Here is a 14085-nt window from a genome sequence, read left to right on the forward strand (position 1 = left end):
CATGTTCTCAAGTCTCCTTGCAACTTAACTTAACTTAACTTAACTTAACTTAACTTAACTTGCCTTAACTTAACTTAACTTAACTTAACTTAACTTAACTTAACTTAACTTGCCTTGTCGTCTCCCTCTCAGGTCTGTTTCCACGAGTGTCCACCTGGAACAATCCACTCCATGAGCTGCCGCTGCCAAGTCTCACTTCCTGCCACGCTCCCCTCCAGCCACGCCACGACTTTCGCCTCATTTCATATCCAGCCACGAAGAAAACTCCAACTATGGCAAGACTGCTGCCATTACTGCCTATCAGCAAAACCCTGAACTCTAAAGACTCTATTACTTTTTCCATCCGAAAAAATAAAACCTTTTTGTTTATCTCTACTACGTCTGAGTTTTCTTCCGGGTTCCAGCATCGGGGTCTGCTACGTCATACATATCATGACAATAACGGTGCCACGCCAATGCAATATAAAAGAAAAAACTCTCTAGTTTGTAGTACTTTCTTATACCTGAGCAGAGACTGGCTCCTCTCACAGATGCACTAAAATAAGTATTTTTAGGGAAAGACACTGATGAGCAAAAAGAAGCCAGAGAGCCCTTTTCTTGTTTGACAGAAAGTTCTGGATTATCCTGCAAACTTTTGGAGAACATTTCTGTGAAACGATGAAATGAAAGACGAATTTGCTTGAAGGTTTTTTTTTTTTAAAGCTTATAACTGTAGTCAAACTAGAGAATCTCAGAAGATAAACATGCCAGCAGCAGTCAAACACAGTGGTGCAGCTTCATTTCATTGCAGCTTCAGGGGTTGGACAGAAAACACGTCGGGAGAATATCAAGAGTGTCTGGGTTCAGCAGTAGAACATTGGTTCTGCAGCAGCAGCAGCTAGTCCACCTCCGAAGGGTTTGAACACCACCATGGATGGAGGAAGCTGAGAAACTGGTTGGGATGCTGTGTGACAACCGTAAACATCGTGTGGATGCTTAGAAACTGTCATCTGGTTGATTTATGGCTCTTCTCTATTGCGTTTGAGGTTTCAGGACTTTCTGTTCCGGCCGCTTCACTCTTTGTTAATTGTGCTCCTGTCCCCTTTTGAGTGTGCATCCTATTATTACACTCATCTGGGTTTCAGCTCCTCGTTCCCAGACTCTTACGTCCTCATACTAATAATTCTGCTTTGTTTCAGTAACCGTTTGGTTATTACCACCAAGGCTGACACGAGTAGTTCTTATGTTTAGCGCATGATTCCTTCGTGGGACCTTCAGATTGATGACAGGAATCTTGTTGGTGGGAGAATTTTTCTGAATGATGACACTGAAGCTGCTGAGATCATTATTGAGGGGATTATTTTTTAACAATAGGAGATCTCTGATTGATGCTGCCCTCTTTTTTACACATAATGGAAGTATTGGTATACTTGACACCAGGGATAAGAGAAAAAGTTTTATTTAAATCTGTGAAATGTCTAGTTAACATTGAGTAAAATACAAAGTCCAATTTGAGGTTTGGGAGATGCTCATGGGGTGCTGGCCTGCAGTGGGCTGAACCATCAACCCTTCATGTGTGTTTTGTAAATACGGGACAGTCAGATCTTAGCATGAGGACACGAATAGTAAAGCCATAAAATGTGGGTAAAACCAGCAGATAGGCAGAACGTCTGCCAACACTCGCAGTAAGCCCTGAAGTACCATAAAAGGTGCTGTAAGAATCTGTAAAGTACCATAAATATCAGTAAACTACTTTTAAAATCTGCTAAGTACCATTAGGATGTGTAAAGTTCTGTAATAATCTGTAATAGTCTATTAAAACCCGTATCATACCATAATAATCTTTAAAGTTCTGTAATAATCTGTATAGTTCTGTGATAATGTGTAAAAATCTGTCAAGTACTATGAGTATCAATAAACTACTTTTAGAATCTGTAAAATACCTTTAGGATCTGTAAAATTCTGTGATGATCTGTAAAGTTCTGTAATAAGATGTAAAGTATGATAATAATCTGTACGGTTCTGTGACAACCTGTAAGAATCTGTAAAGTACCATTAGTATCAGTAAACTACTTTTAGAATCTGTAAAGGATCTGTAAAGTTCTGAGAAAACCTGTAACAAACTACAAGGATCTGTAAAGTACCTTAAGGATTTTCCTTCATTGGTGAATAAAATCCATGTTTTGCCGTTTGTAAGTCAGGACCAGAACCTCTGTTCTGTCCGTGATGATGTTCTGTCTGGACCAGAAACCTTTAATCTGCACCTTGGATGGCAGACGCCTTGGCTGCTTTGATCCTGACCTGCTATTCATCCCACTGTGAGCACAGAAACAGGTTTTTGCTGACACAAACGTCTCTTGGTGTGTCCACATGTGAGGGTTTTTTACAGCGACACTCAACAGAAGTTTATGACGGTGTCTGCTCAATAATCAGACTTCTAGTGAGGGGGCATTTCTCTCTGCAGGGGTTTTTGCTGCCAACCTCACCTCTCTCACGACTGAACATTACATTGAAATCCAGTAAAAAAAAAAAGTAATATATAAAAATCTTCTCGTTGTAAACCACCTGATAAAGTTTATATTATAAATAAATGTGGCTTTTCTGAAACATTTCTAACCTTTGGGAGGCTTCGTGATGAAATGTCCAATATAGAATTCTTGAATAATATCCTTTTGGCTCGTCTACTTTAGAGCAAAGGTGTCAGGCAGCTTTCTTTTTCCAAGCTGACAAAACCGGCGTGTTTGAGTGTCAGTTCAGCTTTTCCACTCCTCTGCGACACAAATATAAGCAGAGTTTTGATTTATCTGCTTCCAACCATCACTTTGGCGTCAGAGTGTGTGGTGCTGCTCAGTTGCCCCGTGGCTGTTGTCAGTCAAAAGCATCACCTCCAGCCCAGACTGCCTTCCTTCAGAAGTCTTGGCCTATTTCTGTTTGTCCGGGGTTTTTCCAGCCCGAGGTGGCTATTTTTGGTCAGATAAATACACTGTTGTTTTGGCAGCAGCGGCTGGGGAGCGAGGCGCGGATGAGATCACCTCTCCGAGCTCCTGAGCAGCAAAACAACACGCAGCAAGACACGACAAGAACGCAGCTGGAAAATAAAGGTTTGCAGAATTATTGCCATCCCCTCATTACTCAAAGCCGGCCCGAGGCAAACAATCAGGAGGCAACCTGTCCAGCCTCCTGGAAACTGATGCTTTGGAAAAAGTCGCCGCACTCGCAAAAGTTTATGATGTTTCTGTTTTGTGATAACAAGGAGAAAAAGCGTGAGAGGCTTCCTCAGAGCAGACCAGACATGCTTTTTTCAGAATAATGACTTTTGTTTGTGCGTGGCTCTGAGGCCACAGGAAAATGAGGCTCATGGCTTCTGAAGGGTTTTTTCCTCTGGGCACAGAGGGAGCCCAGAGCGCACGTCTGGAGCGACGTGCGCGTGGCGCACCGCCATGTGTCGGGGACCTCAGTGCCCACGCAGCTGTCTGCTGCTCCAGCCAGGTGTGGCAGCAGGCGGCTGCCAGCCCCAACACCTTCACCGAACACAGGGAGCAGTGTGCAGACTGGACTGGAGGAGTCGGATGCTCACCGGACGCCATGCTCATCTGGATCCACCCGCAGTTTCGTGTGATCTAAAGCCAAAAATTCTTCCACACTTGTTTAGCACATAGCAAAAGAAAGCTTCTGTTCTCTTTATGCAGCTTGAATGATTGAGAAGTTTTGTTTCCTGATCAAAACTCACATTTATTGAGTTTTGGGTGTTGTTTTTTTGGGTCAAAATGAGGAGACTTGGTCGTCCCAACTGTCTTGGTTTGGGTTCCTTTGTATTGGCTTTTGCTTTCCGTTTTGTTTCTGTCATGTTTGAGTTCTTTAAACCTGTTTTATTTTGAAAGGTTTACTGTTATGTCATGGTTTTGAGCTTTACTTCCCTAGTCCCAATCTCTCCTGATCATGTTCGCCTGTGTCTTGTGAGTGCTGTTTGTATTTCAGTGTTGTCTCTGCCTTCCTCTTGTGGTGGTCCATTACCGTCTTCTGCCATGTTTTCATGGTTTACCACAGTGAGTGTTGTTTAGGTTTCCCTGCTCGGCTGTGCTTTCTCTTATTATAATAAACCCTTTGCCCTGGAACCGTGTGCCTCCCGTCTCTGCATTTTGGGTCCTTCATGGTTACCAGCCCTCCCTACCTCCAACTGTCCTCACGGGTGGACACTAGCCGTCTGTGGGTGAAAAGGGTCAAACGGGTCAAGCAGGTGAACCACACAACATTTCAAGGTTGTGGGCCGCTCAGTCAACCCGTAGAGAGAACATCTTCCTGCACATTTTGTTCTTCAGGCCGTAGCGAACACTTATACGATGCGTAAGGGTAAGTAAGGGCGGGATAGGTGAGACGCAGGTAAAGAGTTCAACCCCAGCAGATCCTGCACAGGGAGCCCGTTGGTGCTGTTCCCGTGATACGTGCGCGCTCCTCGCTGCAGCCTGAATGTCAGGAAATACCTGGAAATCCGACACTCAGAGTGTGGTGAGTGTGGACGTCCTACAGCTGTCCTACGGGCACCTTTGGATCACGTGCACACTCTGCACGCAAAACCTGTTCCACAACTCTGTGCCATTGTCTTCAAAGTGGGTCACGTCCAGTAAAACGGAGTGTGGCGCGGAGGTCAAGGGGGGGGGGGATGTGTTTGTTGTGACGTCACAACAACTGTGAGGGTTAACGGCTTGTTGGGGGACGCAGACACATCAGCTCAGGCGTTGCCATGGTTTCAGAGCTGGAGGTCACCCACGTGAGGCCACAAGCTCCAGCTGGAGTCAGTTTTTCAACGTTTTCATTTGACCCACATGAAGACGTTTCTGGAAATTGTCGTCTATTTGCTCCAGATTCACAATCCGCTTTATTGACCAAGTATGAGTGCACATGCGAGGAATTTGACTTCAGGGACTTATGCTCTCTTATGCAAAGACAAAGCACAAATAGGTGTAAAAACAGGAAGAAAAGAAAGTTATGTACAACTTTTAAACTGGTTTTAGAGTTCTCCTGTTGGTGTTTTCACACTCTGAGTGGTGGAGAGCGACGAGGCCGTCTCTGGCGAGTGCTTTGGCGAGTGCTTTGGCGTGCATTTCTCTGAAACGTCTGAGGGGAGGAGGCTAAACAGATGGTGTCCAGGGTGTGGAGGTCTGTGGAGAATTTGTGGAGAACCCTGGACCGCTGTAGGTACCAAAAGTATTCGCCTGCAATAACTGTTCAGGGTCCTGCGACTAATGATGATGTCACATTATGAGATTGGCTGTACGTTGGTCTGATGACGTTTAAGATAGTGATTGGTCTGCAAGTTTACACCCCAACACTGTTAATCATGAGGATCCTAATCCAGGACACTGCAGCCACTTTTGCAGCCAAATGCAATGGAGAAACTTGAGTTAGACGCATAAACTTACACTAAATTCTGCATTTAAAATAACTATGTTATTGATTAGAAGAGCTTCGTTATGTGCTTTACATTTTATTACTTGATAAGAATTTCAATTTGTGCGATTTTTGCAAACTAAATTTATTTTTATTTTAACTCCCCTTTCAGAATATCATCTGTGGAGATGAGCAGAAAATTATATTCAAGACATTTAGCATTTGTTTTAGTGCTAATTATTTGGTTGGTTGTTTCAATAACTTGAATAATACATAAAAATTGAACAAAAAAAAATTGAGGTGTGTGCTGTTTCTTTTTTTTTGTGTGTACAGTATATTAATGCTTTTAACGTGTTTTAAAAAGAAAATATAAACTTTGCAATCGTAACTGTTAGAAACTGACATTTGGGCTAATTAAATCAGACTGCACACCATAAATAAATATTGTTTCTCATAAAGTCATTCATTTACTCACGTTGGAAAAATGAGTTTCTATTTTACCAATCTGACTCCCTATTATACATTTGGTGTAACAAGCAATTAGGTCAGACACTCCTTAAAACTAAAAATGTTATTATGAGTTATGAGGGAAAAGAACTTTAGGTTACAAAATGAAACGTGAAATGAAAATATATAGCAGCAACTGGAGTGAGTGAGTGAAAATGGTTTTCTTGTTGCTCCAACCAAAAGAGGTCAATTCAGTCGCCTATTTTTTTAATACGGGCATCACCATTTTGGAACCAAACATCAGTCAGTAAGCACTGATTGTTCCAAGCCGGTCTGAGTCGACATTTCCATGGCAACCACTCTGACCAATCAGGAGTGAGCGTGTCTGCGCTCTCCCCCACCAGAACAAACATCTGAACTTTTGCAAAGATGGATGCGGTTATGAAATGAAAGCGTTTAGCCGATCCCAGAGAAAGTAGGCGTGTCTGTTATTCTGGGGGGTGGGGCTGGCAAAGCAGACTCTTCCTGGAAGGGGCGGTTCCTCACTTTGTGACGTCACAATGTGAGAGCCCTACTCATTTTCATGAATTGGGAGGGGCTGGTGCTCAGAGTGCAGGTTTAGAGGAATACGCAGGAATGCATGAATGGATCAAAATACGGCTTTGTGGATGTTTTTAGTGAGGAACTAACATAATAAAACATTTAAAGGCGATGTAGCATGATTATAGGCTCTTTAATGCCGGAGTCCTCTCAGATGTAGCATTTTTTAGGCACAACTTTAGTTGGAAAGTTTCAACCTTTCAGTCTAAAGAACCTTTTGGCCTCGTATTTACTCGTTTTCTCTGCAGTGTTTCTTCAAGAGAAACTGATTTGCAGAAGATTAAATGGACAACAACAACCCCCCTGTGGCCCAGTGGGTCGCCGCACAGAGATTTTAACCAGCAGGCCGAGGCCACGGGTGTAAAACCTTGGTGAGTAGTTTTTGACTTCATTCGAAAGCCGAAGACCAGAGTCTTCCTCCCAAACCCGGCTGTGCTGCGTGTGAGTGGGAGAAGGAGATGAGTGAATTTGAAGAAGTGCAAAAGGTCGCTCCATATTCATGGTTATTATTCTCGTTCATTCCCACAAAGAGAGAGCTGTCAGAGCGCTGACCTGTGCACACGCTGAAGTGCGCCTTCCTCCTGGTGCATCTGGAGCTCCTTGCAGATTGTGTGGGTGGAGGGAGAGGTTGGGTAAAATGAGGTCATCATTGCTGTTGATTTAAGTGACACACGCTGTTACTTACAGCCGTGTGATTTCACCGATGTCCGTGCTGACGGCATGAATAATGCATGTACCCACAGCAACAAGACCCCCCCCCCCCCCACCCACCCACCCACTCATCGGCTATTTTGTAAAGTTTGCTTCATCATTACTGAGCCGTGTCGGCGTGGAAGACGGTGCGTTCGGCTGCCCCACTTCTGTTTCCGAGGCTGAGCTGATGATGAGCTGCCATCTTCCATCCCGTCCCGTGTGCCTGCGTGAGGACGCGTCAAACCCACGCCACACCTGGGTTTTACCCCAGCGACTGACTGACAGGTGCTCCCAAGCACCTGTTGTAAAGGCAGGTGTCAGCTGCATCGCCTGACTGGAGACGGACGTTGATGCAGGCAGAAAAACACGATGTGCAACGTTCACGAACACCAGAGATCCTCAGACGTGGACGGGCAGCAAATCTTCCTCCAGATGCTCTCTTGACAGCCAGGCTCGGACACGTCTGTCCCTTTGAAGAGGCTGCGAGCCGGGCCGTGGGAGCAGAACTTCCAAAGCGAGGTCACGGCGATCAGAGCTGGGACGGAAAGAGGGATGAACAAATACAGCCGGGAGGGTAGAGGAGCCGGGGTGTGGATGGTTAGGGGTGATGGGTTAGTGGATGGAGGACAGCCGTTCCTGTCAGCATCCATCAGGGAGCCCAGGGGTGACATGGAGGCAGGCAAGACGGGGAGATGGAGGGGACGGAGAGGAGGGGGAGAGGTCGGGGCAGGGAGTCGGCCCGAGACAAGTCATCCCTCGTTTGCAGCCCCACTTCCTCCGTCCCGATGCAGCCGCTGGCTTTTCTCCACGGGCTCTTCCTGTGACTTATGCACGTTAAGTTCAGTGTCACAGACGGACGAGGAAGGCAGAACACGCGAGTGAAGCAGTCTGTGGCGCTGAAACAGAACCCGTCCCACCCCTGCATCCCAATTGTAGACGTGGAGCTCCGTCTCATGAGCTCAGCTTGGCGTGAAGACGGTAAACAGGGGGCAGAGAACGCCACCTTGACTCTGTGAGCTCCTAAAACAAACCTCCTCCTGGCGTTCAGGTCATCCAGAACTATGCAGAAACTGCAGACCTTCTGTTGCTTCTCACCTGCTAAACACCCCCCATGGTGACCCCAATCTCCTGAAATCACCAGGATTTTATCTCACAAATATTTAAAGAAATGCTGTGATTTTAGTTGAAAAGAATAATTAGTCTCAGATGTGCTTCAAAGGGACCATTTTAAAAATGTAATCAACATATTTTATTTACTAATTTTATTTCACTTCAGTTTTAAACCTTTTGAGCTGTTTGGTTTAAAAATAAATTTCCCTTTGGTTGTAAAATTTGATGATACATTTTTATTTTTATTCAGGCAATTCAATGATTTATAAATGTTAATATTCTTCCCTACATTTTAGTATTATCTCATATTTATGTTAACAGAAATGTTTTCAGGTTCTCTATACATTTCTTATTGTTTGTTTCCACTTCTTCAAATCCGTAATTATGTGTAGAATGAATATTTGTGGCTTTGTTTTGCAGAGCTGGTTTATGTAAAGCCTGATATAAACTACAGATTGATAAACATTGTTTGTTAGTGAACCATTGGGATTAAATGTTGCTGTCGGCTCATTTCTAATCTCTTTAAATTCAGACCAACAGAGGTTTTGATTGAAAAATTAAATAATTTTTCACGTCAGTCCTGAAGGTCTGTGTGGAGGATCATCATTCAGACACATGGTTGTGTCCAAATCCCTTCACTACTTACTGCATCATTTTATGGAGCTGTCCGAATCCACAGCCCTAGAAATTTCTCAGAAGTCTTTGTGTGTATCGCTGCTCACTAAAGGGCTGTGACACAATTCAAACTAATATAGTGCAGCATTATTTAGTGCCCTGGATGATGAAACCAATTCAAACTCCATGTTGGAGCCATTTGGCTGAATTTCGGTTATTTATTAGATTTAATGCATGCATGTGGCTGTCATTCCTTGGCCATGCAGCTGTTCCGGCTTCCTATTGGTTAGGTGCATTTTGGGAGCCGCCGTGTCTTTTATGGGCATTGGCTTTTGGTTTTGAACTTAGGAAGCACGGCAGCACATTAATCTTAGACCGTGCTTAAACTGTGTTTAGAACATATTATTTTTACAGTAAGGAAGTATTCATGCTTTTGAGTATTTTTGTGGTTTGTACTTTATATTTTTACCGTTCAAGAAAATAAATGCCATAAAAAAGGAAGAACAACGACCCTTCAGTTACACTCCACTCTTAAAAGGCAAATATGATGTCAAGAAGTGAAAATGTAATCATTACAAACATTTTACGAAGAAGATCTATGAACAGTCAAATGAATAGTTAAATTAAATCCATGGGTTTCAGTTATGTATTCATAAATAAATAAATCCACTGTGTTCAGATGAAAAAAAACACTGATGGTTCATTAATTAAAATACATTTAAACACATTTTTTGTTTTGTGCAAAAATTGTTGTGCATTGTGGTCTATATTTGCCAATCTAATGAGTGTGATGAACCAGGCTGTCTGGCTTGTTTGGCAGAGACCTCTGGGAAATTCCTATGGCCCTAGATTTTTTTAATTGTAGCTTCGGAGAGGACTGCAAAATAGAAAAAACACTAAATAGTGAGGGCCACTGTGTGAGAAGGGAAGGCATTCAGAATTTGAGTAAGAGTGAGGAAGAGTAAGGAACAGTGAGGGAAAAGTGCGAAAGAGTGAGGAACAATGGGGAACAGTGAGGAAGAGTGAGGAACAATGAGGAAGAGTAAGGAAGAGTGAGGAAGAGGGAGGAACAGTGAGGATGAGGGAGGAACAGTGACGAAGAGTGAGGATGGGTGAGGAAAAGTGAGGAACAGTGAGGAAGAGGGAGGAACGGTGAGGAAGAGTACGAAACAGTGAGGAAGAGGGAGGAACGGTGAGGAAGGGTGAGGAAGAGTGAGGAAGAGGGAGGAACAGTGAGGATGAGGGAGGAACAGTGACGAAGAGTGAGGATGGGTGAGGAAAAGTGCGGAAACAGTGAGGAACAGTGAGGCAGAGTGAACGTTGTGATCAGTTCATCAATGGTTTGTTTCCTTCTCCTCCATTTCTCTACCGTTCCTGCATTCAGAAAAGTCGCTCCACTCCCAGCGTTTAGCTTGCATGTGGTGTTAAATCTGTCTCACGCCTTTGTTTTCCTGACAGAATACTAAAACACACGCGTGACTCTGCTTGTGATCTGGCGGCTCTGAGGTTGACTTTCTGTACGTGATCCTAAGAGACCACAAACCTACTGTGTGTGATTCCTTCAGCTGCAGCCTGCAGGGGCTGATTGGCCAAATCCAGGCCGCCTTTGGTCGACCGCTGTGGCATCTGCGCCGACATGGGAGTTCAAGGATTCACCGTTTCTTTACATGTAAACAGAAAACTGTAGAGGTGATTTAAACGGAAGCCGTCGCCACAGACGACATGGTTCAAGGAAGCAGTTTCCTCAAACGGTGAAATGGTTTGTGACGGTCTGAGTCGGCAGACTTTGTGGTCTTTGGACAGAACAGAAGTCAAACACCTTCAGGTCCACAGTTCTGATCAGTGAAAGTCGTGCACGTGAGAAAGCGGCTCTGGCCGGACGCTGGTGAGGATGTGTGCATGTCAGCTTCTTACTGAGCCGAGTGTTTTGGCGTCAGCAGCAGAGAGCTTCGCCTCACCCTGCATAATGACATCCTGAGGTCGGCCTCCATAATAACGCGGTGGAGACGCCGTCTGCCCACTTTCAGATCCTGGAGGGAAAAACATGTTTTGCTGCCGAAGCTGAAGCGCAGACATAAACAGCCAGGTGGAGGCCACTTTTCACCGCTGGCAGCAGAACGTTGGGTTCCAGAAGTGCTGGAGGTTAAGAAGTTCTCCTGAAGATTTCTGGCTGCCGGGGTTTCAATCCGTTTTGCCTTTAATTCCACCCACATGCTAACCACTGCCAGTGAGGGCGATTAGCATGAAGCCATGGATCCTGTTTAATTCGATTTTTAAAAATGATCCCCTGGAAGCACATCTGAGACTAATGCTGTTAAATATAACTTGATGCAGGATTATATAACCTTCATTTGTTGCCAGCAGAGAGAGGAACCCTGAACGCCGTGGTTTCTGCTCACATGAAAGCTTCTACTTCTGTTGGCTTTAAATATTCAACCTTCCACACAACCCAACAGAGATTAACCAGCTAATGTTGAGTAAACAAAGAAAACCCAATGCTTATAATGAATATGCAGCCATTACCACTTATTTCAGATAAAAATGGGTTTTTTGGCGTTTTAACGTGTTCATCAAAAGATGATCGGAGGAGTGGGACTTTCAGATGCAGCTGCTACTATCTGAGACCCTCCACCCGCCCCGACAACCCAAAAATCCCAGTGGGGCAAAAAAGGATTCAGTCAGCCACCAATTGTGCAAGTTCTCCACTTTAAAATATGAGAGGCCTCAACTATGAGAGACAAAATTAGAAAAACAAGTCCAGAGAATCACATTGTCTGAGTTTCAAAGACTTTATTTGTAAATGATGGTGGGGAATAAGTTTAGTGCAGACTCAGCTCTAGAGAGCCAAAAACTATTTTCCTTTGGGCTTTTAAAGGTCATTTGATAATTTTTTTTTTATTCCTTAATTTTGGGTAACAGCAATTCAAAGCAGCCAAAAATGTAAAAAAAAAAAAAAAGGTTTAATTATAGAGTAAATAAACTAAATGCATAAATAAATGCAACAAAATACAGGGCCGGCCAAATTTGTGGGTTCTCAGGGTTAAAGGGGTCCTACAGCATCACGACTGCCTCCTCATGGAGTGACGTCCTGGGATGAGAACCAGCAAACACTCCAGACTCAGGACAGCAAACATTTAATGTCTAATGAAACTAGGAGGAGGGAAATGGCAGATCGCTGCAGCTGGCAGCCGACGGCACGCCGGCTCTTTAAAGGAGACGAGATAAGATCAGCCACTGAAGACTGGCTAGCTGGTGGAAATGAGCATTAAGACGTGCTGAGCACAGAAGGTCCACATGGACCCCATCAAAGACAGAAAAACCGGAGGACCAAACCACTGTGAGGAACGCAAAACCTGGCAACTCAGCACAAACCAAAATCGAATTAAAACCTAAAGCTTTGCACCTGCAAAGTTGAAATAACCGCTCTGAAATTTGGTTGGTTCTCACAAGCACAACACAATGAGTATACACACACACACACACACACACACACACACACTTCAGGGCTCAGACGATCCTGATAAAAGGATTCCAGTCATCTCCAGAAAACGTCCTGAAGCGAGGAAAGAGATAACTGAGTTTGGATCAGGGCAGCTGACAGGATGTCCTGCTCTAAAAGATCTTCATTCCACTTTTCTATCAGAGTAAACTGTGTCCATATAGATGATAATGTGTTACCTTTGATCGATAGAGAACACATTTTTTATAAAATAGGAATTATTTTCACAGCTCATTTCCTACCCAGAAGTAAGACGGCTCGATCTCTGAGGCTCCGCCTTTCGCTCCTTGTGGGTGCCGCCCATTTCATGACATCATCCTGGAGCCGGCCTCAGCAGCGTCTGCATTTCTCCCACAAAAACAACTCCCCCTCCCATCATCAATTGACCCATTTTAAAGTGTTCCCAGAGGTCCTAAAATGACAACAATGCAGTTTTTTACCCAAAATCAAAAAATCTGTCATTCTCTAGGACATAGTTTCTGCAGAGCAGCAGGAGTTCATCAGAAATTCACCTCTGAATTGTGGGCGGGACCATTGGCGCGGAACAAAGCCACCACTCATTTCCCATCATCCCTTTGTTTACACATTCTCCCACTAGCTTATAGCCCCTCACAACCCCAACCTAACGTTAGCGCTGAAACAAAACGAGGAAAACAAAGACGTTCATGGAAACATTTGTCAAAAAGTCTGTTTCACAACAAATTAAAAAAAGAAATATTCAGTGAAGCTAATTTATTCTGAATTTTCGTTATGTGTTTCTCCATCCTGAGAAAAAGCCACAAAAGATATTAAAAACAGCAAAAAACACCGTTTTCATTGGAGTGGGTCTTTAAACAGACTGAACAGCCAGGACGTTCGTGTCTGTGCATGTGAGGAACAAACAGATGCACCAAGAACAAGACAGACAAGTCCTTGAGCGCCTCTCCATGCACCTGAGGACCTGCGGCCAACAACAAGTGCACAGGTGCGCAGACGGAAGGACAACTGTTTGCCCAGACTCACAGAGAAAACACGACTCACTTCTTTATTTGATTCGTTTGTGTCCAGATCAAATATTCAGATGTCGCCTCGTCCGCCCAGCCATGACCAGGGCCGTCCTCATCCGTGTTCAGCACCGTCACCTGCCCTCCATCCCCCCCACCCCCCAGCAGTGACGTGCACACAGCCCTCTCAAAAGGCTCTTTTGTGTTTTTGGTTTCAGTTTTACACCCAAAAATGCAGCGGACGGGATGTTGGGCTCTATCTGCTTTTCTGAACCAGCCGGACTCGTTCCCAGACTCCAGGAGTCACTTTTGTAACTGACACACTCAGTTACTCGAGATCAGGAGTCTGTTTCCGCCCAAGACAGGAAGTAGTTTGTATGTTCAGTTTGTTTGGTTATCATCCCTGACAGGAATGACGATCGGTCTGTCTTGTACGCGATGAACGTCAGCTGATTGCAGATAAGCTGCTTTGATGAGGCTGCTGGCTACGATAGAGGAAGTCTTCCCCCAGAATTCTTTGCTGTGACCCGTGGGATCCACACGTGTCGCAGCAACAGAAAATAAGGCCTTCACACTTTCAGATTCCAAGAAACGTATCAGTTTCCTTTCATCCCACCTTTCTGTGCTGTGTTTTTTCCCCTCTCAGCCCTCTGCGACACTCTGAGAACGACGAGCGGCAGAGGTGAGGAGGCGCTCGTGGTAACTTTGGTCTGATGGTTTGTCAGGAGCTGCAGGGTAGAGCTGAGTTTCAGTAAAGCTGCCTGCTGACCT

The sequence above is a fragment of the Oryzias latipes genome, chromosome 1 (genome assembly GCF_053564925.1).
Source record: "Oryzias latipes strain Hd-rR chromosome 1, Olatipes_Hd-rR_3.1".
Classification (NCBI taxonomy): domain Eukaryota; kingdom Metazoa; phylum Chordata; class Actinopteri; order Beloniformes; family Adrianichthyidae; genus Oryzias; species Oryzias latipes.